Below are 26,215 nucleotides of genomic sequence, written 5' to 3'. Positions count from 1 at the left end.
CCAGTAAATACTGCATGTATGCAGAAAGACATTGCCCCTGTGAAAGAAGTCCAGAAACTGTTCTGAACTTTATGCAAATACTGATAGCTGGGGAAGGCTGAACAAAATTTTTATCTTGGGTATAGAAATGCCAAGATCTGCTAAGCTATGCAAGGATTTTAGAACATTAATCCTTGGCAAAGCTTGTGAGCTGACGCTCGAAACTGAGTTTGTCTCTTTGCAATTGTGGGCTTCTCTTTCTGGAAAGGGAAAGGCACTAACTGCTAACTGAAAAGGAAAAAAAATAGTTAAGTGAAATAGTTTGAAACAGCTCTCATAAGTTGTTTTTTTTTTAAAAAAAAAAAGGTTCCTATGCAGCTGATTTTGCAGAAGACTTCAGCACTCGCTATTTGGGGCAGCTCACTCACTCTTCATCTCATCCACTGACTCGGAGTCACTGGGTTTTCAAGAAAACTTGTTGGGTGCTCGGTTCTTGAATGCCTGGCCACAAAAACCACAGAGAAGCTACAGATCATCTTTGGCAGCAGATTTTACTTTGGGCACGTGCGTGGCAATTTGTAATTCTGAAAGTAAAGCGAGCTAAGCGCTGAACTGTGGAAATCTTCCTTCCGAGCACCTCCCTTCCCCTGCCTCCCCGCTTCGCTCTGTCCGCCAGTCCTCTGAGGCAGGTACTTGCAACCAAGAGTGAAACGGCGAAGAACAGTCGTGTCGCAGGGTGTCAGAAGCTCCGGAAATGCTACGAATTCTTACCAAATCAGTGTTTTGTTAACATTCCAAAAGTAACAAGAGTGAATGTGCCTTTAACAGTGCTGATAGTTTATCGTGTTCCGTTAGGATACAAGAAAGCGAACCAAGTGTCAATATTTTGTGTGAGTCATTGTCGCTGCACAAAGAACTCTTGAACGTGCTTGAAGCGTTTCAGTTAACCCCGCCCCCGCCTTGCTCCCTCAAACCCGGGGAGTGCGGGGGGCGGTGGGGGGGGGGGCCTTGCTGCCGCCCGAGAGCACCTACGGCGAGCGGCTGGCGTGCGGAGGGGGCCGCGGCCGGGCGGCCAAACGCGTGAAGTGGAAACGATGAAAATGATCGAAACGGCAATAAATGGCACCGACGCCCGCTGGTGCCCCGCAGGGAAAGGCAGAGGGGTTTGGGGGGGCGGGGGGGTGCCGCTGCCGGCGGCGGCCGCGAGGGGGTGCGGCGGGAGCGCGCTGGCGCCCGCGGCGGGCCGGGGAGCGGGAGCGGCGGCGCCGCGCCTTCTCCCCCCCGGGGGCCCCGCAACGGGTGGGGTGCAGGGTTGTGCTGGAGCGCGGGCGGACGTGCAGGTATACCTGGCAGGGAAGCTGTGAGTGAGGCTTAGGTCCCGGCAAACACTCTGATCTCATGCGATGCCAGTATGAAGTTGCCAGTCAGAGGTGGCGGGGATGTTCGTGAGCCTACTTTTCTCCTCTTTTCCTTCGTTCTTTCCTTTTGTCCTTTCCTCCCGCACGCTCTCTCTCCCTTTCTTCTTCTCTTCCTTCCTCCTTTCCTTCTTGTTTTTCTCCCTCACTTGTTTCCTCCCTTCCTTCTTTCCATCCGTCTATCGTGCTGTCCTTCTTGTGTGCCTCCCTCACTGTCCTTTTCCTCCGCCCTTTTCTTCTTCCCCCTTCTTTTCTCCATCCTTGCCTCTTTCTCTCGCTTTCTCCTTCCCTCCTTTTCCTTCTTTTTTTCTCTTCCTCTTTTCCATTCAACTGTTCTTTCTCCTGTCCTTCCCGTGTGCATTATTTCTGTTAATAGAGAAAAGACAATAGAAGGAAAATAAAGCAAGGTATTTTGTAAGGGACAGATAGGGATCTTTAACATGACCTCCTGTCTGGAGTAACTGCCAAGTGTTTTGTTTGTGCACAGAATACTACTTTTGTCTGGTTTTGGATTTCTGGTTCTGTGATTTTCTGTGGGAGCATTATATTTGGGGAGAAATCAACCGTGTTATGTAGTTCGTTAGCCATGGATCGTTTGACTCCTCTTAGCTCTGACGAGGAGTCCACAGGCTTCACAGGTCAGTGAGGAGGAGAGAGATGTTAATCCATTTGTGACAGTTCACTTGGGAGCCTTTCCTCATTCCCTCTGTGCATCTCTTTCTCAGGTTTTATGAGCTGATGGTCCTTCCACCTCTGTAAGCAGGGGGAATCCAGGTCAGGCAGTTTGGGCTTGGCATTCAGACTTGAACTCGGGCTGAGCCTTGCTCAATGCCTTTCTCCTGCATTAACAGCTTTCATTTCACCTCTGAGTCAACCACATGCCATGTCATATGGCTAATGGTTAATCCATTTAAAGACGGTTACGGAAGCATGAATGCATGCTTGAGGTGACTAAACAGAGTCCTGCTAACATCCAGTTGCAGAGGTGATTGATAGAGGTTTTTCCCACTGCTGTTACTACCAGAAGAGTTAGATTTTGAATCCAGTGTTGGGAGACTCTGTATATGTGTGTGTGTGTATGTGTATTTTAGCAGGATTGTTGGCTTCTGTGGTGACGGACTCTTCAGTTTTCCTTTGGGGAAGTCCACTAGACTTTGAAAGGAGTAAAAAGGGGCAGTTCTGTCAATGCAATGTTGCACCCGTATATGAAACAGCACTGAAAACTCTCTGAGTTACTGCATTATATTTGGAACAGTTGCCAGTAAATGAAATAGGGCTAGTTGTTCTGTGAATACATTTTTTCATGTAGCCTTGAAGTGCACCAAATAAACTGGTATTGTTTATGTCATCACGGTCGTCTGAGGTCTAGCTGAAATCTGTATCCTTCCAATTCCCCTCTGTGGAACAAGCTCAGTCTTGAGAGCACACTCCTATTGCTTAGGAGCCTACAGTCTTTGCATGTCCAAAGCCACACCAGATCAGAGTCTGATCCTAGCATGGAAATCAAGTCTCCTGACTCTCAGTCTAACCTCTTTCTTCAAACCATCCTGTTTCCTGATATATGGCTATGCTAGAGAAAACAATGACATACAGGTAATGCAAGCCTGTCTCTTGCCCTCTTTTTTCGTGTGAAGTTTCCTTTCCTTCTGTGGAAATGGGTTTCCTGGAGGGCAGTGTGCATTGTTGATATGTCTGTTGCAGAGGGAATAAAAAGATGGGGAGTCTCTTCAGGTAGCATGCACATTGCTGTCCCACTGGTCCTGTGCAACCAGCTCTGTGGCAGGAGCCGTTCCTACAGGGAGAGCACAGGGATGAAGTGCATCAGGGAAGATGTCAGTTGTGCCATTGTGCCAGACCTGCATCTTCAGAGATTGTCACTGGTAGGACTGGAGAGACCCTTGGAGAGAAGGTGGTGTTAAATAAATGTTCCAGCAGGCTGATGCCAAGGGCAGGATATCGCACGGCATGAACAGAAGTGAAACTTCCCATTCAGAGTTTTTCTGCTCCTGTGGAAGTAATATGACTTGTAAAAACTGTGTCCCAGTGTAGCCAGTGCCTCCTTGTTTTTGCCCTCTGCTGTAGTTCTGCAGTGAACCATACCAGGTTTACAGCAGTGTCCTGATTATCTCAAGAGAAGTTACTTTTGGAGAAGTTAGCTAAGCTTTTGAAAAGCAAACCTGAAAACATGCAAGCTGCTAGTTGGACCTGTTCTTGGAAAAGGTGAGCTGGAAATGCAGAGGTACAAAGTGCACCGTATTGAGTGTATTCTCTGTGGGAGCTCTAGAGGATGAATGGAGCTGCCAGTGCACTGGTGGGATTAGTTAAAAGGCACTGATTTTAAAAGCGAAGGCAGTTATGCAGAGCAGGGACTTGCCTGGGTGTCAGTTTCTGTCACTCGCCGTGTCTGAGGCGAGGATTGATGTCTTTTTCTGAAAGATACGCTGTAGTTCAACCAAAAGCTATGGATGAATGCAGAAATTACTGGGTGAGGTTTTTTCTGTGTGTCAGACTTCTAGTCTGACCTTCTGAGCAAGATATTGCCAGACATAACGTTGTAGATTTCAGCAGTCCTGGCCTCATCTTTTTTCTGTTGATACATTTTGGTTTAAATATGGTTTTCTGTTAAGGATGTTGCGCATGGCGTGTGAGAAGGTGCAGCAAATCTACAAAAGGCAAGCTCAAATGCTGGATGACAAAAGGAACTGTTGGGAAAAGAAACTGATTGTCAACAGAAATGAGACGGATGTTGAGCACAGGTTTTCCTGGCTGTGTGAAGCGCCAGCAAGGTCAGAAATTGGAAAACTATTTCAGAGCAATAATCGGGGGGAGGGTGGGTGGGTGGGCAGAGAGGAGGATTTTAAAGTAAAGTCAGAGAGAGGGATTTGAAATAGATAACTATCCTTTTAACTCAGGCCCACTGCTATGTTATTTGGCATTGCTATCCTTGAGTGTTTCTTCCATCTGTCTGTGAGGGTGTCTCTCACCCCATTCAGTCCTCCCTCTTACAGTGAAGACCATCTGGTTGAAGAGCCTCTTTGTAGGGTTAGGGCACATCCTATCGCAAAATGGTCAGCACTTGTCCTAGCTACAAGGTCTCTCATGAGGCTCATGTCAATTACACAAATGCCAGAACCCACAGGTCTCAGCTTCTGGTGTCCTTGCTCCCATCCCCGAAGAGCTGCCTGACCTCATCCCTTCTCCAGCTCACACCTGACTGGTAGAAGCTGTTGGCGATAACCAGGCTGCGCTTTCCAGGCAGGCTGCTGAGAAGAGCTGGTTCTTTGGCTGCAGTGTGAATTGTACCTAACAACAGGATGAAGGCAAAGCTTGGTGTTAAGGGGATGTCATCTTCACTGCTGTCCGCAAGAAAGAGCAAGGGAGGAAAAATTTCTAAGAGCTGTTGAGAGATCAGTAGCTTCATCTAGGCATTTTATTTTAAAGGTATGGAAATAATTGCACAGCTGCTTCCTCCTGAGGGGAGATGCTAAAGGGAGATTCCCAGGGCACTGAAGACATGAGGATGACTTTGTCCCAGGGTGGATTTTTAAATGCTTCTCGTGGTTCATTCTAGGCTTCCGTGACTTTCCCTTATGTTGACTTTGTATGCAAGTGCCATCAAAGCTGAAGTGAGTTGCCAGGTCTAGATAGCTTTTTTTCTGTCCAGGGTCTGTAGTTTGAGTCTTTGGTGTCTGTTTCCCTTTTGTTCCCCAAAAAGTCAGTCTCTGCTCCTGTGACAAGTTGTGCTGAGTGCTGGCTGCCGCAGTGAGCTTGCCTAGAAGGTACCTCCATGGCACTGGCAAGAGGGAAACAGCATGTCCGTGAGATGAAATGGCAGGAGGACATGTGAAAATACTTCATTTTGCAAACTCTTCAAATGTTTGCATAAACAAAAAGCATTTGGGAGCCTTGTCTTCTGTCACACAGTGTACAGCCTCTGCATACTTCTCCGAGGTGCTTATACTTGGAGATGCCAAACCATAAATTTTCACCAGACTCTCTCCAGTACCGAAGGCTGCTTGGTGCTTTCACAGGGAGGCTGCTCATGTTCTGCCATCTCCACCATGAAATTAACTAGCCCAGAAATTTCTCTGATTTATATCATTTAGTTTGAAGCGCCGCTTTCCTTTCCACAGTGCCAGGTGGTTTAGACACTCTGTGCTGTCCAGGGCCATCAGAAGATGGATCTTGAGGCAGCCCACTGTCAGTCTATCTATTTCTGAGCTATAAAAAAAAAAAAAAGTCTGCTTTGGAGGGCCCTTGTACTGTGTGTATAAGTGGCAAAGAATGGATTGTGATGCTAACTTATTTTGGTGTAGGCAGTTTTCCCTAGATGTGGAAAGGAACCTGCATGCACAGGACAGGGAAGAATAAAAGTTGCTGCTGGTGATTTTGAGCCAGATCCTCAGAGAAATAAAAGCTTTCATCACAGACTTGGGGGAAAAAAGCCATGAGCAAGATGAAGGCAGAATGCAAGCAGTAGCAAAATCACCTCTACAGCTGAGAGAACCTTAGCTCACAGACAGAACAGTGGATCCAGTCCCTCATACTCATTACTGGCAGTTCTGGGGTCACCGTGTCTATGTATCTCCCTGTCCTGTGCACATTTAGGCCCTGAAAGGAACCCGACCTTTCAGGTTACTTACAAGCAAGTTGACCTGTCAGGAATGCATGAAACTCCTTAAACATCACTGGGACTATTTGCAGACTTAAACTTGAGCACTTGTCTAAACACTCTGGTAAATGGAACTAGCTGGGGCTGTGTGCTAGGTGAAGATATCATCCCTACGGTTAGGTTTCCTCTTTTCTCAGCCTACATGGGTACCCACGTATTTTAAGCTGGGGGTAGGCCATCTTGGGTGTGTTTTGGTGAGTCCCAAAAGAGCCAAATGAAAATGCAATTAATGACACTGCAGATTATTTAAACTGACAATAACAAATGGACTTCTGTCCTGCAAAAACAGTACTTGAAGAAATTGAAATGATGCACTGTTATTGTGTCTGCTAGCCTAGAGATGGCAGGGAGAGAAAGATAATTAAATATCTAATGTTTTCTGAAGAGGTTAGTGGTTAACTCCACTCACCTGTGAAATCAGGTGCTTGTAGGTTTGGAGGTGTTTTGGCATCTTTTTCATCTTATCCTCTTTACATCACAGAGTGATAGCTGTTTCTCATGCTACTCTCATCTGCTTAGCTTTTGCAAAGAGAAGGCAAAGTTTTCTTTTTTTTTGTCCTAGAGTCATGCTAGAGCACTATTAGTACAAACATATAAGCAGACTTTTCCACACACATACGTTCTGGTCGTCACAACTGCAGCAAGAGAGGAGTTAATTTTGAAGTGTTTGAGACTGCCTACAGTTATATTACATCAGAGAATTTCTGCACTGGGGAAGTGTCAAGAAAAGAGAAGGCTTGTTTTCTAAGCCATTTTTAACTCGTAGTTCCATAAAAATACTGGAGCTCCTTGAGAGACCCCCTTGGGGAGTGGTCCTGTGAAATGTGCCAACAGCTGGATGGCACAAATTTGGAAAATACTGCTGTCACTGAAGAATAGAACTGAAAGCCACTGTGAGAAAGCAGTGCATTTTCCCAAATAACCCTTCTAATTCTGTGTTACTGTTTTAGACAGGAACAAATGCATATTCTTTTGATAGTGTTGGGAAGCAAGCTCTTCAAGAAAAAGCAGAAATCTCCCCACCATGGCTCCCTGCAGGGAAGTGTTGAAATGTCCAGAATAGTGAGTTCCCTGTGATTTTTCTTTCAAAGCTGCAGTTGGTTAAGAATTCCCTTGACAAATTAAAGAAATACCAAGCAGCCACAGGATTGCCTTGTTTCATGGCATGTTTCATTATATTTCTTGCTACCTTATTCATAGCAAAACCCAGCCCATTTCAGATCAATCCCAAAGAACCCAAGAACAAATAAGAACTATAAATTACTTTGAAGTTTACGGGTAAGCAACAACTTAGGGTATTTAGAACCGAAGTTTGTTTGTGAGGCTGTTTCCATTCACAAAACCATGGTGAGTGCTGGCTCTGTAACTGCACAGTAGATAAGTTAAAAAAACATAAGACAGGATCACCCCTACAGTATTTGCACATCCTACTTCTAACCATCATCAGGGCATGCATGTGTCCAGTAGCAATGCCTGAGGGTTGCCATCTCTGCTCTGGTGGAAAGCTTCACCTCACCAGAGCCAGGTCCCTCCCTGGAGCCAGCCATGGTTCCCCACTGCCTCCAAGCCTCTCGAACTAGAGGAGCGAAAGGCAGCTTGTGCATCTGCTTCACACCACAAAGGCTCCCGAGCATCTCACCTGAGCCAGCGGTACCTCCTTCCTCTGCAGCTTGCTGACCTGGAGGACTTCGTCATGGCCAATGATATCACAGCCAATGATTTATGGCTGGTTTTTTTTCTTCTCTCTTTTCCCTGTCACCCACCATCAGCTGCAGGTGAAAATGGGGTGCTAGGCCAGACTACCTTTTTGTCTGACTGGGATGGTCATTTTTATGGGTGCTGAAACATGCTTGAGGATGGAGTGAAGCATGGGCACGGGAGCATGTGGCCCTGGGAAAATACTGGGTGTGGAGGATTTTTCAAGCAGGAGTGGAGGATATTGCTTGATCAGGAATGAATGTATCAGCATCTCAGGGAGTCCTTCCTTAAGCAGCTGCCCATTTGTCATATTCTCAGTGCTCTGCTGCTGTCCTGGTGCCTGCTACATCTCTCTCCCCAGCACCACCATCCACGTTTCTAACAAACCCTCTTGCCTGGAGCATGCTGTATATAACGTTTCTAGGGAGGAATGTGGGGGTGGAGAGACCACATGAGGTCATAAAGATTTTGTGGAGTTGCAATTTGATCCAAAAAGTGAATTACCAGGTGCTTCTTCAGAGAGGGGCTGGGGGTTATATTTAAATGCCTCATTTAGTAAGGCTTTTTACTCCAGAAGAGAATCAATTCCATTTATTCTCTAAGTGTGCATTTGTTTTACCATAGCACAATTCCAGGATGATGTTTAAATTGATCAGTAGATTGAACTTAATAAATTAAAAAAAAAAAAGACAATGCTACATGTCATTTTTCCTAACACAAAAGGTTTTACCAGGCTACCGAGTAATAAAACCTTTAGAAGGCAATACATTTCAGATGTTTCTTTTCAGAAATTTGCTTTTACTGTGCAGGGAAGGGAGAAAGTAGGGCTACTGGCCCGATAGTGTAATCAGCACTTGAACTCTATGTTCCAGGGCCAGGGTGGATATAGCATCAATCGATAGGTTTTAATCAAGGAGGGGTGACGCAGGGGCTTTGGTAGCACTCTGCAAATGGGTGTACCACCGCTGGAATGGTTGTTACTTCTCAAGGAGGCTTCTTATAACAGAGGGTTCGTAGCAAAGGCGTTACACTCTCGTGAGCTGTAAGCTGGGCTGCGTCTGGTCGTGACTCGGCTGGCAGGCTGATGGGTCTGCTCTTGGTTCTCAGGTGGACAGAGCTGCTGGAAACGCAGGTTGTATTTTCTTTCTGCTGTGTTTCTGAACAGCAGTGATGAGCGCTGGTCTCCTACCCACTTGTTCAGGCGTTCAGCAGGGAGGATCAGCTGGAGGCAGTAACGGCACTGCTTATGCATGCTTGGAAGGCAGGAGACTGTGGTCAGCAGCGTATTTATGCAGGGACACCTGGAAAGCTCATCCAAATGAGCTTTTAAAGTGCACACATTAAGCCATATTGGATCACCATTTGCATTTTTTTTTTCCCTAGCTTTAAACCACCCAGAATTAAGATCACTTTTCTGAAGGTGTGTCCCCACCAGAGTGTAGCTGAAGTACTTTAGATTCACACTGTGAGTTAGTTCAGGTAAAGTTTTGCAGCCTACCTTTGTGCCAACAGCCCTAAAATACCTCCCTCCTGCTGCTTAACCTGGGTTAAGCCTCAGCCCCAGCCGAGTCTCCAGGGGAAACAAGAGCCCCAGCCTGCCGTGGTGCTGTGGTATTAGACAAGAGGTGCTACACAGAGGCTTGGGACCGTCTTTAAGAGGAGGGAGAAGCGGTGGAAAAGCCAGGGGGCTAGGTGGGATGGGGATTTGTGGGGCTGGACATCAAGCAGTGGGAAATGAGTGAGTGAGGAGAGGTCCTTGGTGGAGAGCAAAAGAAGGAGGGAGGAGGGTGGGAGCAGAGAGCTTGGGAAGCAAGACGTGGCTGGGAGATGAGGGTGCAGGAGCAGCTGGGGAGAGACACAGGGTCACTTTTGGCTCAGTAGGAGACTGGGAAAGGGGGGAAGCCGAGGCATGACAAACCTACAACGAGGGTGGGAGGAGAGGGACAGAGAAGGAAGGTGGCCTTGCAGGGGGAGGCAAAAGGCTGCCGATGCTAATGGCGTTGTGCAGCCCAGCTTCCCCTGGGGTCAAGAGGCAGAAGGACTTCGCTGGCCATCTTCATCATCTTTTCCCCACCCACACAGCCACTGCTGTTTCCATGCAGTGACCATGGCAACCCAAGTTTTTGACTGGCTGCTCTCGGATGGTAGCCGTAATGATAGCGGTAATGAGTATTGACGGAGGGGAGGGGAAGGCGAGCAGCTGTGGAGCAGGGGAAGTTGCCTGAGTACAGTAATCGTGTCTGGGGGGTCAGGGGTGAGCCGTGGCCTGCGGGAGTTGTGCAATGCCCAAGGCTATCAAAGTGGTGTTATAATAAATCCCAGATGTTTCCGCTATTTACAATGCATACGTTATGTTTAAATCTGAAAATGCATCCTAGGACCTGGTGGGTAGGGAAACAGTTATTAGCTGCTTGGAAATGACTTGCTGGTAATGTATCTGTTCCCCCTTGATATTAGCTGTTGCCTGTTTAAAACATATATCTTCTAAGCAGAGACCCTCACGAGCAGCTTCTTCGCCAAACTGGTGGTTCCACGCGGCTTCATGAGAAACAGCACTGTCCGCCCCTGACAGTTTTTTGGGAGAGTGCAGCCTGGGCATGGCATCCCTGGGAGCCGCGCTAGCAGCCTGTGTGCGTTGGTGTGGGAGAGGCACTGCTGTCAGGCGTGGGAGTGCAGCCAGTCACAGGTGCGCAGAAAGCACCATTTAATTTCCCCAGACTAATTGTTTTAGAGCTCCGAGCCAGAACCTTCGCGGTATGCCATGGACCACAGCAGAACCACAGCAACTTTGAATAAGCATTTAAGGCGGGGGGGGGGGGGATGGAGTGTAACTGATTAAGCTTTTATGTCAAAACAATGGCTTGTCTACAAGAGTAAATTAGTCTGCTAAACTGTGAATTTACAGCCCAATAGTTGCTCTGCACAAACCCTCCAGGTGATCAGTCTTACAGCTGGTCCAGGCAAGGCACTCAAAATATGAACATTTAAAGTGACTGAGTTCAACCGTGGGAAGCCCTGAAGCAGACGTTCCTGTTCAGAGGTGAACCATTCTCAGTGAACTGGAGTTGAATCTGCTTTGGGAGTGAATTAAACCAAAGCCACCCAAATTCAGAAGAGACGTGTTCGCCTTGATGTTTTATTGGATTTAACTAACACAGGAAAAACGTACATCTTCAGTGAATCCTGATTAACTCCTCACAGATGTCCCCTGCCTGCCCCCGCTCCCTGTGCATCAGTCTGCACTGTGCCACACTCACCCGTTGCGTGGGCACTTGGGGTACAAAAGGGCTCATCTGGAGCCCTTGCTGCGGGCTGTACAGAGAAGAGCCCGTTGTGTCAGCAGCAGAAGAGGAGTGCTTTAAGCCAGGCTGTGCAAAAATGTTGCTGAAGCAGCAGTTTGCAAGGAAAATGGCCAAAAATGGAGTCCTCACCTGGATGGTGATGCACCAGTTTAGTGGTGCATTACTTCTGCTGTGAACCCTTTCGCCCAGCATATCTGGGGCACGTGGGAGAGTTGACTAGTTACATTAGGCAGCACTTGTCAGGTCTTTTGGGTTTGCGTAGAACTGAATCTTTGGGAGAAAATTATGGAAATTTCAACAGTTTCTGTGGAGTGCTTTTTTTCCATGTTCTCCATTTCTACCCCAAACACTCCCTGTGCAGCTATCCCATCACAAGTCTACTGTGGCTTCTGTGAAGGGCGATATCTTTTCTTCCTGAGCTTTATGGTCCTCACACATCACATGTCCCTGCCTTAGAGTGATTTTCTTGAATTTTAGCCCTGATGGACAGCTCCCTGCCTAGCCATCCAGTTTTACAACATTTCACATCACGCCTCATAGGAAGGGATACAGTACAAGTATTCTGCTAGACAGACTGCTTGCGTGATGTCTGTGGCTCTCTGTGCCTCTCTCTGATGCACTTCGACTCATAGTGGGTGAAGGACCGTTCATTTTAGTGGTTTTCTAACATGATACTCCAGTTTAAAATGCAGTAAGCCACTCCAGTCAATATGAATCCAATGCCTGAGGTGACTGAGTGCAATGGCCAGAGCTCTGTAAATTCACATACCAACCCATGAACTAGCTTCCCCACACAGAAAGCCCAAAATGTAGAAATATCACTTATCTGAGATCTTTTCTGAATGCTAGACTCATCTATTTTGTATTGAGAAAAGGGATTTTTTTTACATTTTTCATCTATCTCAATGTGATGACCACTTTTTTCAAATTGAAGTTGCTGAATAAGAGTTTAAACAGCATTTTTCTCACCCAATCTGTGCCTAAAAATGAAGTGCCTCCCCCTTTTTTAAGGACATTTTTGGTGACCATACTCAAATGTGACTCATAAAGTCTCTTTTAGTACTTCTTTGTTTAGTGAGCCTGGTGATTGTGAATTCAAAACATGTTTTAATAAAATTTCTGCTTCTTTTCTATCCCATGCGTCTAGCATATTTAGCTAATGCCAGTCCTGTCAAAATTCTCTTTTTCTGTATTTTAATCTCTGTCTCTGCAGAATAATCAGTCAGATAACAAATACATCAGATAATACATTATTTTCCAGTATTAAAAAAGTTAAGAATTTATAGGGTGGCTACATGTATCTTCAGTTATACAATTGTCTAAGTAAATGGAGGGCAGAGATAGCATATCCTCAGATCTCGGAAAACGGAGGCAGCAAATTGAGAATAAGGGCTATGCTTAATAACGAGAGTGACTTAAGCAACCAGTAAGAATCCTTCTCTTTTTTTCTTTCTGGGGAAAGAATTGGGTACAGAAAGGAAAAAGAGGATTAAAACCTGCTGTTTAGGTCAGTGCTGCCTCTGATTATTTAAATTATGTTAAGATTGAGGAAGCAAGCTGTGGGGATTAACAGCTGCCAGACCTCTCACTACTATCAAAACAATTCTATCTCATGAGCACTGAGAAATACGGAGAAACTAAAAACTTCAGATTTTTTTTGTCTGCTGAGAAAGATTGGGATGAAGATACTGTGAGAAAGAGGGCACTTGGCCCTGGAAATTTTTGCCTTTCTTGGCATGGAAACCTGGACTTCCATGATTAGATGTGGTGTGTATTCAGTCAACCCTGGACAGGTCTGTGAAGGCTGCAGATGGAGGTGCCACGCACTGCCTGCAGAGATGATCACTTTGTCATTGTTTTGCTGGATTTTGACCCTCCTCTGTGCACTCTCAACTCACGTCAGAGCTGTTAATGGAATGACTTTTGGGCCCTTTCACACCTGCCTGAACACAGTGTGTGCTCACTTCCTCTCCCTCCATCACAAATAGCTTGATTGCTCTGGAGCCTCCAGGAAAATGCTGTTTCGATATGGGTTTTCCTTGGTCTGTTCATGTACTACCGGAAATTCCTGAAGCTCATGAGGTAAAACACTCTGCAAAAAGAAGATCACACCTGGAAATAATTAATTCCAAAATCCAGACTGTATCTTAAGTTCTTTCCAGAAGCAGTGGTTGAAAGGGAGAAATACAGTAGACACTCAGCATAATGACGCTGTTGGTTTTTATTATTACATTTTTCAGCCATGTTGGGTTTCGTGACATCTCTGATTCAGAATGAGGTAATACTGTGGAAACAGTATGCTTATCGTCTACAAAGCACTTTTCTGCCTTGTTTCCATTTCTCTTAGCAATAATGGTGTCCTGTTTGGTTGCTTCCTACATAAAATTCCCTTTGCAGCCAGAAGGGGGACTCAGGATATTAAATTTCAGCAGATGCAGTGAAATCATCCCTTTGTTCTTTCTTCTAAATATCCCTTTCTGATACTGTTGCGGTTCTTTCTTGGCTTCCTCCATCAATCTTTCATGGCTTTCATTTGCATAGCTTTTGCTATTATGTACTTATCAATGTAGGACAAATTTTGCAGAAGTACTGAAAGGCTAGGACACGTGGCTGGAGTCAGGTTCCAGTCGTCAAGAAGAGACTTTGGTGTATCTTTTCTTTTGTCTATTTATCACAGGGGTTTTCAGCCCCTGTATTACTGGGTCTGCCCAAAGTTACATCTTCTCCCTAGTGTGTGGGTAGACTCCCAGACTGTAATTAGTAATGCTATATTTTGATGGTTGTGATACCCAAAGACAGGGGAGTGTTGTGAGGCCCAAGAGAGGGTCCTTGGTCTGCTGGATGGACTTCAGACCACAGCCTTAGCTCATGATGAAAGAGAATAAATGGACATTCCTAAGCAGAGATATGTATTTTGCTTCATGATGGTAGCATTAGTGAAATAATCTGTGAGAGAAAAGCCCGAGGTAGGAAAAAAAAAAAAGAAAAGGTAGAAAAGCCAGATGGTGTGGATACATCATTTTAGGTAAACAGCAGACTCGTCTTTTTGCTCATTGCCAGCAGGTGAATCCTGCCTGCCACTGGGCTTCTTGTGAGACAGCCCTGTTCTCTGTACTCGTGCCACCTTGCCGGACTGAGTCTTGCAGGAAGCCTGATACACCTGCTAGTTCTGCTGCTGGGGTTGCTCAACAGTTTCCATTTAAACCCCCATTTTCCCAAACCTTTTTAGGATCAAGCTTTTATCTTTGATTTATTCATGTAATACGAGTTTCTTTCTCATGTCTTCTAGAAAATCTGGACAAAAGAGATGACTGGCAACCCCCTAGGGTTCAGCACAGTTGGGGAGCATTCTGCCTGTTACGTGCTATTTTCAATGAAAATCCAGATTGGAACTTGACATTGTACCATCTTTTTAGGATAATGTGGTTTTGTTTGCTTAATGAAAGACTGCTTTTTTTTGAAGACTACTAAAAGAAAGCAGAAAGTGACAACATGTAAGAATTAATACGAACACTTCACAGATGCTCTCTAAAGGGAAATTTGGTTCTGGTTTGATACTTCAATCTCATCGTATTGCTTGGAGAAACATCCCTACTGTGTCTGTCAAGGAGCAGCAGCCTCCTCTAACAGATTTTGCAGTTATTTACTTCAGATAGCTTCAGAGAGGCACAGTGGCCGCAGGTGGTGAGGCTGGACTCTTTTATTTTAATTCTGGATCTGCAAGAAACAGATAAGCAATCTGCTGGGCTGCTGCAGCATGACACCAACACCTTCTTGCTTTTCCTCACCTGGGCTTTTTTTCTGGGGATTTGTCTCAGGGTCCTCCCACATGAGATTTTGATTCTGTTGGCACAGTAAAGAGTGTATAGACTGCTGCCTTCCTTGCAGCTCAGCTGTCCAAACCTGACGAAGCTGGCTTGGGCTCTAGTGGGACTCTGTGGTCAAAACAGCTTTGCTGCAGATTGGCTTACAGTCGTTCTATTAATGCTTTTCAGTAATTTCTCAGAAAGGCACATTTTGTGCTGGATGCTATCTGTATACAGTCCAGGTGATGTATGATCGAAGTCAGTGTTCTGGCTGGGATTTAAAAGCAAAGAAAGAGTTTCCTGTTGCAGAAATAACAACAAACTGAAACTGTGACTAGAAATTATGTAGAACAGATAGAACATGGGAGATGATACGCAAAAATCTTCAGATCAGTGTTAGCAAAATGAAGCTGTTGTTCACAAGGCTGTTACCCTTGAGAATGAAACAAAAAGGAGACTAGGAAATGGATGGTACATTGGTCTGATTAGTACTTTTGTGCAGAGGTTTATAATCACACTGACATCTTTCTATCCTGAATGATGAATGCATATTAACATGTATGAGTGTTAACACACAAAGTCACTGTCATTAAAGTCAGGTTTCTTAAATCAATTGAATTGAAGCAGAGAAAGCATTGGCCCTAGAAAGACCTGTTAGGACTAATTTAATCCAGAAGTTTATTGATTCAACTTAATTTGGTAAGGAATTGATTTTAATGTGAGTTTAAGCATAAATCAGCTTTAAATCAGTTTAAGTGTGTTCACACTGAGGCTTTGCATTGGTTTTAATATAACTGATTTATGCTTTACTTAGAAATCTTCAAATCTGGATAGAGATAAGGTCTGTGCTTTATTTTTACCCCTTAGAAAGACTGTAGCACATTTCTCCGTCTTCTGTGGTGAAAGTCTAGCTGTATCGAATCAATGACAAAGCATTTTATTTTCACAGGCACCTTTGTACTGTGCTGGGCCTTCAGTTCTGATTGTTTAACAAATAAAGCTCTGGATACTTGCACACTTGATATAATCAATTTTCAGGCTGTGATTTTATCCAAAACTGTGACACATGAAAACCATTTGTAAGATTAAAAGAAGTGGGGGAAGGGAGGTTTGATTTACCATGTCTTTATTCTTTTTACTGGCAGCCTGTTCAGAATGTGTGTGGAGTTTATTCTCCAACTGCTTTTTACCTAAACTTTACAGTATAGTGTCTGTTCTGTTAATGGCGAGCCTAGATTGGGGCAGAAGATTTGGTAAATTCTGCATGTTACTTACTACACTTCAAGTATTTGAGTGGCTTTAGAAGGTCTGCCTGTGGCTTCCACATAAAGAATATCACCTTCCTACAATAAAAGCTGTAATTCCTCCCTAACAATATACACTGGAGGCCACGATCAATCACAAGGGTTAGATACGAAGGATGTTAAATAATTACTGTTTAATGGATGTTATAGTCTTTTTCACATGGTCATAGATTTTAAGGCCATTGAGGGATTTTGACAAAAGATTACATAAACACCTGGCAGGTTGGGCTTGATCATTACGGATCAGGAGCTCTAGGCTGAACGTGATGGCATGGAGATCTGTGCCCCAATTTTCTGTATTTGTGTGATGATTGTGCACTCCTGTGCTGCCCACTACTTAGCATTCACTCGAGCTTCCTGGTATGCAATTCCACCACTTACAGTTGATCTGGAATGTATTTTTTAAAAGCCTGGTAATTTTTCCTGCATAGTTTTGAACTTTTGCCTACAGTCCAGAAGCCATTTCAGAGTTGCATATAGTGTTCCTGCCCGTCCTCCAGTGATTGCTGGACCGTGGCATGTTTCTGCATGCTTTACTGATCATGTGGTTATGGACTTTTTGGAGGTTGACCTTTGAAAGGATATCTAACCTTGTATAATAATTTAACCCGGGGAGATGCTTCTAATTAGATCTTTTGGTGAGCTGTTCCTTTGCAGGTATTTAGCACTATTTATTCTTGAGAATTTTGTTTAATTTTTCATTTGTCTGAAGATAGCCTGCACACGTTTTTGAACAGGTGTGACATAAATGTTTCCTTTTCACAGACGTTTCCTCTTCTGTTTTGCCATAGGTACAGTGTATAACTGTGGGACTCAGTATACGCTGGAAGTAAATTATACTGAAGGGTATACGATGAGATCCTCTCTGCATACTGTGCAATCCCATAACGTTAAGTGCCATGTTTAGATTTTTACTGAGCTGGGTTTGAGCTGATGATTCATGTGCAATGACCAGGTGTATCCAGACCCTCAGTTCCTGGTAATTAGTTAAGTGGCTTTTGATCTCCTTAGCTAAACTGTTTGCACATCTTCTGGTTAAAAAAAGATTAAGATTTTGGTAAGGGATGTTTGCAAGTGACAGCCACCTCAGTCAGCTGAAAGGGCCAGGACTAGTTCTGCGGTGTCTCTGGGGAAAGGCACATCCTTTTGCTGTGGGAGTGTCACCATTCTGGCTCTGTCAGATAGTGCTGATTTTCCCCTTGGCATGTAGGTATGAAAGTAATCGTCATCCTAATTGACTTAGGAGTGGAGGCACAGCATGGTCCACCAGCAATAGCTCCAACATTTTCTACCTGGTGGAGATTTCAGCAGGCAGGGGCAGGAGGATCACTCTTGCAGGTGTTATGCAGCTGGGATGAGGCTGGTACATGCTCTGCTCCATCTGTGGTCAGCACCAGAGGAAAATTACCAAGAAAAGCTTTAGAGGCCACTCTGGTTAAGCCTGGGTGGGGACAGACCCCACTCTGGGATCACAGAGTAAGGGCTGCCCTTGCCTTCCACAGGTTTTCTCCATGCAGTCTTAGAGCACACAGATGTTTATGTAGGCCTCTATCCTTCCACAGCCTGTGCTGAACACCCACATAAATCCCAGGTGAAGATTATTGCTAGGAGAGCTGACTACAAAGGATTTAAAAGGGAGGAGGGGAAGTGGTGAATGAGGAGCCAGTACTGACAGTGTTAAGTTTGACTTGTGCATTAGCAAATCAATGTCTTGAAACTTTCAAAGTTCTTTACATTCCTGTGAATACTTCATACAGCCTGTAATGCAACAGCAGCTTCTTCCTTTTGATACGCCAATTAATCTTTTTTTCTCCAAATATAATCTCTACATTTTGATTTCATTTCTGTTCATGTCAAACAAGCCATCAGACAGATTTCAGTTAAGGTCTTCCACCTTCCCACTCCCAAATTTCAACATAGATGAGTGGTTCTTTGTGGGTAGGAACATCAGCAGACAAATGAACCCCTGAAACTGCCAGTTGTGCTTGGGAATGCACGGAAGTTTTCTCATCTCTGTGGTTTCTCTGTAAACATTGTGAGAGGGAGATTGTTTGGGACTTTTGGGGAGGCAGTTGTTTTGGTAAATCCCATTCTGAGTCTTTCTGTGTACTCACTGATTATTCTTTCCAGTGGTTATATCCCTAAACTCAGATTACTCAGGTATCCTTGTTGGTGGTGATAGTGACTCTAGCTCTGTGAGCCCATGCAGGATGAGGTGGTTAGCTCAGTTAGGTCACCTGTTGAGGTACCATGCATCTCATGATCTGGGAATCACCTTCTGACCACCATTTCCACGGAGTTTCACCAGTTATGGCACTCCCTCTTCCCCATGTTGTATCATTTGTTAATAAGGTGTCCATGTGGGCAGCAGGTCTTTCTGGTTTTCTTGTTCAACTTAGAAAATTGTTTTAATACTGGAGGAATTTATGTGCATCCTGTGACTACAATGTTGTCTGATGTTATTTAAATTCTGCATCGTGCACTAATGTGGTAAACTGTTCCTTCTATACGTATATGACTGAGCTCTCACTGAGAATAGGGAGAATTTGACGTGCTTAATTAGGAAGATCTTTGATCAGGCTCCCAGAATTGTGCTGGCAGCATGACTGGATGTGTGTTGTTATTCTTAAGGCTTCCACAGCCTCATGAGGTTGAGGAAGATTTTTAGGAGTATGAAGGCCTGCCATGGATAGGTCAGCACTGGGCAATTTATTGGTCGATGCATGGTACACTTTTGTCTGTGAAGTGGAACTACTGAAGAATCAGAAAATGCTACAAAGCCAAGAAAACAAATGGGCCTCTCTATGATTAGGATCAAGGGAAAGCAATCACTCACATGCTTTGAACGTGAGCATCCCAGCTTAGCTGAACAGTGTGAAGGGAAAGAGCATGACGGAGAAATGCTAAGAGGGTGGGGAAGCAACTGAGACCACAGGAGGTGGAAACAAGAGTTACGAAATATAAGATAGGATTTGAAAAGCTTACAGAGTTCAACACACAGCAGTCTCTGCGTTTTCTGATGATGGCAAATATAGGAGTGTGCCAGAGAATAAGAAATGTGAGAAGAAGAGGAGGAGATGGGTGCAGCACTTTTGAGCCCTCAGATTGAAAGGCTAAAGCTCTAAGAAAGCTCTAAAAGAGAAAAGTTAGTTCTGCCAAAAAGAGAAAAAAAGGGGAATAACCTCTGAAATTATACCCAAGGACAGTATCGTTGCTTTGTGCATCTTTCCTTCCTTGTTTTTTTTTTTTGTCCATTTGTTTATTCTTCCCAACATGATCTTAGGGCACAGCAGTGTGGCCACACATGTACCACAGCTGAGACCCAAAGTTTAAGTTTTGCGTGCCTATGAGGCCCAGTGATCTGGTGGACCTTCAAAGTCTGGCCATACAGCGTGGCCAGAGACCCAATCAAGTTAACAGTGGAGTCACAGCCTTTGCTTTTAGGTGGTTCTCTCAGCTGCAGCAGTCTCTGGTGACTTACTGCATGCCTTTTTTCAAGCAATGACAGATTTTAGTGATGAAAACACTCTGGAGGGCAAAAGGAAAGATACATATATTTGATGCTGCAAGCTGTGCTTCCTCCCCTCCTCTGACTTCAAGGCACACAACTTGAGACAAACCTTTCTAATGTGCAGTCCCGAAATTCAGCTCCTAAATGAAAAGTGGCTTCATGTAAAAAAAAAATCCCTGAGTACTTGCAAGTCCCTTTGGAGTCCACGGGATTTATGCCTGCATAGCATTTCTGTGCATTGGATTGCTTTAATTTTAGCACTCGAATAAAGATTCTGGAGTTTACCTTTCTGCACTTAGGTATGTAAAATATGGACCTGCAGATTTTTGTATCGATTTTATGAGCAGTTGTCCCTGAATCGCTTACTGGGTAGCAAATATATTTCTTTTACGCTGTCCCCACATTTTCAGTCGGTATGATCAGGTTTTTGTATTGACAGTGTCTAACAGCATCATCAAAGTTTATCAGGGATGCAGCCAGTTGGAGTCAGCTGAAGCACTGTGAGCCAGAGGAGAGAGTATTTAATGCAATCAGGCGGCGTGTTCCTGCAGACACAATCATCAGTAAATAAATTAAGTGTTGACCTTTAAATTCTAATCTTTAGGTTAGATGGTTGCTCACACCCAGCTTCTCTTGTGATACCTGTATTTTGCCATCTTTAAACGCAGTTCACTGTCTCTGAGGAGGTCTAAGCTCAGAAACTGATATCTTGAGGGACTTGCAGGAGGCTGGACAGCCTGGCATTATCTTGTTACACTGAATAAATGGGCGCTCTCAGGCTTTCCCTCGTGGACATGATGCTTCTACTTCTGACTGGTTTGTCACTAGCATCCGTTTTCTGGCTCCTCTGCAGATGCTTTTTACTTGCAGAGTGGAGGAGGGAGCAGTGAGACCTTTCCCATTTGCACAGTACTTCCTCTATTTGCCCATTTTCAGTGTCCTGTTGAAAATTCTGCCTTCCCAAGGTGAGTTGGCCCATGATACTCTCACTGGAAGGGTTTACTGGGCTTCTGACAGGAAGAATGAAGAGAAGATTAAATCAAGCTCAGGGAGCTTCTTGGTGGATAGGGTAAACTCCCATGAGCACTGGCGTGACACACCATGTACTTGAAAGCGTCTCATCCCAAATAAGCAAATACTTTAGGTGGAGATCTATGAGTTTGTTGGGTGCACCATTACTTTGAAAGTACCAAGTGAGACTTCAGCAGCATCATAACTAAACCTGTCAGGCTCACTGAGTTTAGACTCAAAACGCACCCCAGTATGAGAGGAGCAGTTACCGGTCAGGGTAATCGGAGTTGCAGATGGCTTTGTGATTAGCTTTTTGGAGTAGTTACTCTGATTTATAGTGGCATTTGCTGGTTCCTTGCTGGTCCAGTGTTCAAAGAACATGTCTGTAGTACTATTTCCCTCCCTGTTGTTCTGTTTCCTGGCGCCTGACCACGTTGCTAGCCATTCCTGTGGCATTCCCCTTTGTTTTGGCCTTTTCAACATCCAAAATGTCTGCAAAAATTTCCCTCTAACATCACTAGGAAAAATTAGATCCTGTGGATTTTGGTTTTACATATAGTGCTCAAGACAAATGCCAGGTTTGTGTTTCTCCTTTTGCTCTTCTACACAGACATAATAGTCAAATCGTACCAAGACCCAGAAGCTGAAATGCATCTGGCAATATTTTCAAAAGAGTTCAGAACTGAGAAATTCCCACTTAAGTAGCTAAATGATTTGTTTGGTTTTTCAAGTCTCTCAGCTCATATTCAGTTACTTTGGTATTCTGGAGAGCTGGTTGTGTGGGATTATCTCCTATCATTACCCGCAGTGTTTTATCATGTAGGTACTCTGCATAGAGACTCAGCATGCTGGAAGGAAATAGCCAGACTTTGAAAAGTGTTCAGAATCCAAGTGTTGCCTGAGAGAATAATAGGAGGATTAAAACCAACGGAAAATAACAGAACATTTTGGGATTTTTTTAGTTGTCTAAGCAGGAGCAGTATACATTTTAAAGTGTAGCTTATATGGTTTATACCAAAGGCTTTAGAAGATCTAGCCTGCTGATAATAAACCTGAGCTCAGTTACAATCTCATATGCAAGGGGAGAAGGCTTTTTGGAAATAATACAATTTGTCTTGCATTACTGCCCTGCCTTGAGCATTATGCTACAAAAAAAGCAAGTCTGAGGCCAAGGCAATGGGTGTTATTCTTGTGGTTTCTATTACCACTCACCAAGCTGTTGGTCACAATTTTGCACAGCAAACTGTGCACATGTGCCTACTGGCGAGCATGTCTAATACATTCCTTTGCTCAGACTCTTAAAAGGCTTTGTGCCTTCCTAGGAAAAGAAAAGAAAGGGGGAAAAAACAACCACTCATGGAATCTCAGCTGAAAGCGTGTAGTTGTGTGATAATATTTTGCAGGTTTGCTGTTTAATTTGTTCAATGTGTTGAGCTTCCATGCAGATTAACTATACAATCAAACACTGAGGGTGAGGAGATTGCTGTACTTTGCCAAACTCACCAAAGTCCAGAGAGAAGAAGTTATCTGCAGTCGTACATTATCAGTGACTCTTTTGCAGAGAGAATATGGAAATGCATGTTCCTTATCTGCAATGATACTATGCAGGCCAGCAGACAGACATTTCTGAAAAAATTGCGAACAAAATGACAGATACTCAAGCCATCTTAATAAGCAGAGATCTAACACCTTGCATGCTTTTGCCTGTTAAACCCTTCCCACAGCACGGGACTTCTGCTGACACCAGTGCTGCGCCGCTTTGTGAGGCTCGTCACAGCGTGACAGTCCTCTCTCGCTGTTATCGCCCCTGTTGCTTTCTTAGAAAGTCTGGCAAACCGGGGGAGGTCCATGGGTCACAGAGAGAGGATCTGACCGGGAAGTGTGAAAAGCTTGGGGTTAAACATGTGTGCCTTTCTGTGTGTCTAATGGATGCTTAAAATGTGAGGCCCTCCCAGCTTTTGTCATAAAAAAATACAGATAAAGTGGATCGTACCACACCTTTCATTCAAGCAGCACCACTTTTGGAGGGCTTCCACGCTTAGTTTCCACTGTTTCTCTTTGGGATTTGTCTGTTTTCTTTGCTGCCTGGCCCTTGTCATTCTGTGACAGACGGCACGTGTAAGGGCTCTGCTGCTGCCGTACCAGAGCTGCTGGCAGTGGCTCTGCCCAGAACGGTGACCTGCAGGAAATGCTGCGAGGCTCCCTTCTGCCTTCACAGTGTATTTTGACCAAGTGTCATCCTGTCCTAGATGGCACCTCAACCCCCATCCATGCTTAGGAGATGCAGAAAGTGTTTCTTTCTGCTTCTCCCTTTCTCCCTCGTTGCTGCCGGGAGCAGCAAGCCTCGCGCGGAGCCGGGGGCAGAAGCCTCGCCGGCGGCAGGAGCGGTGCTGGTGACAGGCACAGCAAGGAGCGGTGGAAGGGAGCCAAGCTGGCAGGAGATGCCGTGGGGACAAAGGGGGAAGGGGTAGGGAGAGGCAAGGGGAGGGAACTGTCAGGGGAGCGGTCATCATTATAAGCATTTTTGCCTCATTTAAAAGCATTTTTACGCCTCAGACAAGGTCCTGTCTTACTAGCACCAGAGAAATTGGCACAAACTGTGATGAAAATCAACTCCCTCTTGCAACAGTGGAAGCTGTAGCTGATCTCGATCGAAGCGTACGATGCTGTAGTTTTACCAGCACGAGTTCTCTCATATGCCTGGCAGGTCCGATTAACTTTTGCAAAACTGCATCTGAAAGGAGACAAACATAGTGTAAATGAAAAGGAGAAAAAATAAAAAAAAAAGAAGAAACAATCTCCATTCTGTCACGTCTGTGAACAGCTTTTACTGCTTTCCCTGGAGAGCCTGCATGCTTGGACAGCAAGTTACTGTGAATTAGTGAGGGTCACTGCCATTGATTAAATCCTCTTTTATGTTTCCTGGTAACTCCTGAATTATGGGAAGAGTTGAGCATATTAATTTAACACCTTTTTTTTTCATTGACAGTTCTGATGGAGGAAAAAAATCTGCAAGTCATTTTGAGCAGATAATATTGAATTAAACTAAAATTCAGGAATAAAATGGCATCTCCCTTTTTGTTCCCAGTTTCGCACTGCTGTGTTGACAGGAAAGTCAATAACCAGTAGAAGTCTTAAGTACAAAAATTTTAATCCTTATAATTGTGGTTATTATCTTAATCTATGCAAGATATGGACTAGGACTATAATAAATAAAATATGGTAGAATAAGGAATATTGCCTTTTTATTTCACACCTCTGCAGCTCCTTTTCTTACATAGTGACAAAAGACTAGGTTACTTAACTCTTTAATGACAGAATGAAACTGTAAGCACAAACCTCAGTAGTAAGGCTGTTAATTAATTTTCATTATTTTTGATGGAAAATGTAAAGATTGGTATTTTTCAAAAGTTCTTTCTCTCTTTTGGATAAATGCCTGAATATTTATGCATGTGTGCTTATGTAAATGTGTGTGTATCTACAAATACACACAGACTCATTCATAAACGTATATATATATTTTAAACATACTGGTTTCAGAATGTTGTGTGGGCATTAGTTTTTCAGAGGGCAAAAATAGTTTTGGTAGCATTTTGGGAATGCACTGGAATTTCCAAAATTATCCCAGGGGAGGGGAGTGTGTGGAATATGGAAACTGACATATGAGAAGACATTCTGGGGGAGAATTCTTTCTGGTCATGAAATCCTGGGCCTTACCTGATCTGTGCCAGCGCCACCCTGACACACGTGTCCACCTCGTGTGTAGAACCTCCACGGACGCGCTTCCCAGAGTTCTCTCTCAAATGTTTTGCTGATGCCTAGCCTAAGACTTCCCTCCAGGGACTTGTTTTCCACACCAGCAGAGATGCATGGAAAAATTTGTCACCTTCCTCTTAATCGCAAGTTTTTTAATTATTCAAGGCTGCTCTGTCCCTATCCTGTCTTCTGCTGGTGGCCCAGCAGGCGCCACCTCATTTGCTCTTTCACTGAAGACCACATTTTCCCAACCGCTGTTGTTCATGCTGCTCTGTGCTGGCTCAGTTTCCAGGAAAATCAGGCTTTCCCTGGTTTTTCTGGGCTTTCCTGTGATCAGGAAGGTTGCCTCACATGTGGGACAGGCCCATGCTGCTGCCTGCAGCAGGCAACTGCTTTTTGGACATGTGTTTACCCAGTTCTTTATGCATGCCTCTCTTAATTATGGCTGTGATGTTGTTCCTTGGCTTTTGTCTGATTGGAATAATAATTAAGGGCAACTGACGTCAGCCAGTCTCCACAAACACACAAGGAACAGTACCAAAACATAATCAAGCATGTTCCAGGTTGTTAAAACATTTGCTAGTCGAGGATCATATTGGAGATCTGTTGGTGTCCCGATGAAGGCTCCTGATGTGTATGTTGTGGAGAATCGTTTGGCCATGCTGGCCATTTGTTTCCTTGGACAATATTACAGCCGTACAAGAAACAAAACAGACTCGTAGCTAGAGGTGCAGCATGGGAATACTGGCTCCCCTAGGGCGCAGACCAGCAACGGGGCACAGCTGAGCCAGGATGGACTCCCAGGCTTTCACCCATCAGCTGACCAGAGGTATCCCCCCACATTAGCCCTCCCCGATTATGCGTTAAAGGTGTTACCTTAAGCCCCAGGGGAAGTCAGGTTAAACTAGGAGTTTTATCTCAACGCTAGAGCACTGCAGAGGTGACTGGTTTACAGCTAACCAGATGGAATGAAACGTGATGTCTCACAGAGGGACTGCATCTTGTTGTGAAGCCTGTGCTCAGAATGCAGTACTGATTGTGAAATATTAGAGGTCTTTAACTTAGAAAGCCCTAAATGGCTTGAGATCTACCCACACAAGAAGCGCTATTGCTACAACACAGTAGAAATCGAGATGCATCAGCTGGAGCCCTTCAGTGTGTGGGTGCCGTTGGCTGAGTATTTTCAATGCAGTGTCCCCTTCTGGGTCCAAAATGCCCTTAATTGATATTGATTCTCTTGATGGGCTTCCAAGCCTCCTGTCTCTTGCCTCAGGGAAAGGATATGGCCAAGCTGAGGTTTGAGGTAGGTGTATAATGTGGGTTATAATGTTTGGCTGAGGCAAAAGCCTTTCCCTCAGATTAGGGAAGCTGTTGGGCTAATATTTCTGCTTTTAGCTCCCTGTCACACCCAGTTGGACCTGGAGCCCTTGGATAGCCACTGACTCATAGCACTTGAAACAAATAAAGCAGGAAGACGCTCTCCCTTTCCCTTTCTCTGCTACCTACCAAGGCTGCCTACTGCAGTGTGCTGTCTCGTGTCCAGGTGCACACAATCAATTAAGTGTTGTTAGTGCTTCATACTGCATTATGAAGCAGCGCTTTGGTTCTTGCTGAGGCTGCGTATGGCCTGCAGGTTGTTAGATCCATGTATGAGGACTCCAAAGGGCCAAACTAGACTGTTGTTAAATGTGCCTTTATGCTTTAAGGATGATGTACAAAATGCACAAATGATCCTTATTTTTCAAGTTTTGGTGTAGAAGC

The 26,215-nt window shown here is 44.5% G+C and overlaps 1 protein-coding gene across 8 annotated transcripts in view; it reads left to right on the top strand.

Annotated features, from left to right (window-relative positions):
- Positions 1 to 26,215, top strand: part of NRG1 (neuregulin 1) — a 498,771-nt gene that overhangs the window by 317,809 nt on the left and 154,747 nt on the right. The gene's annotated exons all lie outside the window — the stretch shown is intronic.

This window comes from Opisthocomus hoazin, chromosome Z, assembly GCF_030867145.1.
Source record: "Opisthocomus hoazin isolate bOpiHoa1 chromosome Z, bOpiHoa1.hap1, whole genome shotgun sequence".
In the NCBI taxonomy this organism is placed as follows: domain Eukaryota; kingdom Metazoa; phylum Chordata; class Aves; order Opisthocomiformes; family Opisthocomidae; genus Opisthocomus; species Opisthocomus hoazin.
Note: the sequence above shows the minus strand (reverse complement) of the source record. Positions and strands in the feature narration are given on the sequence as shown.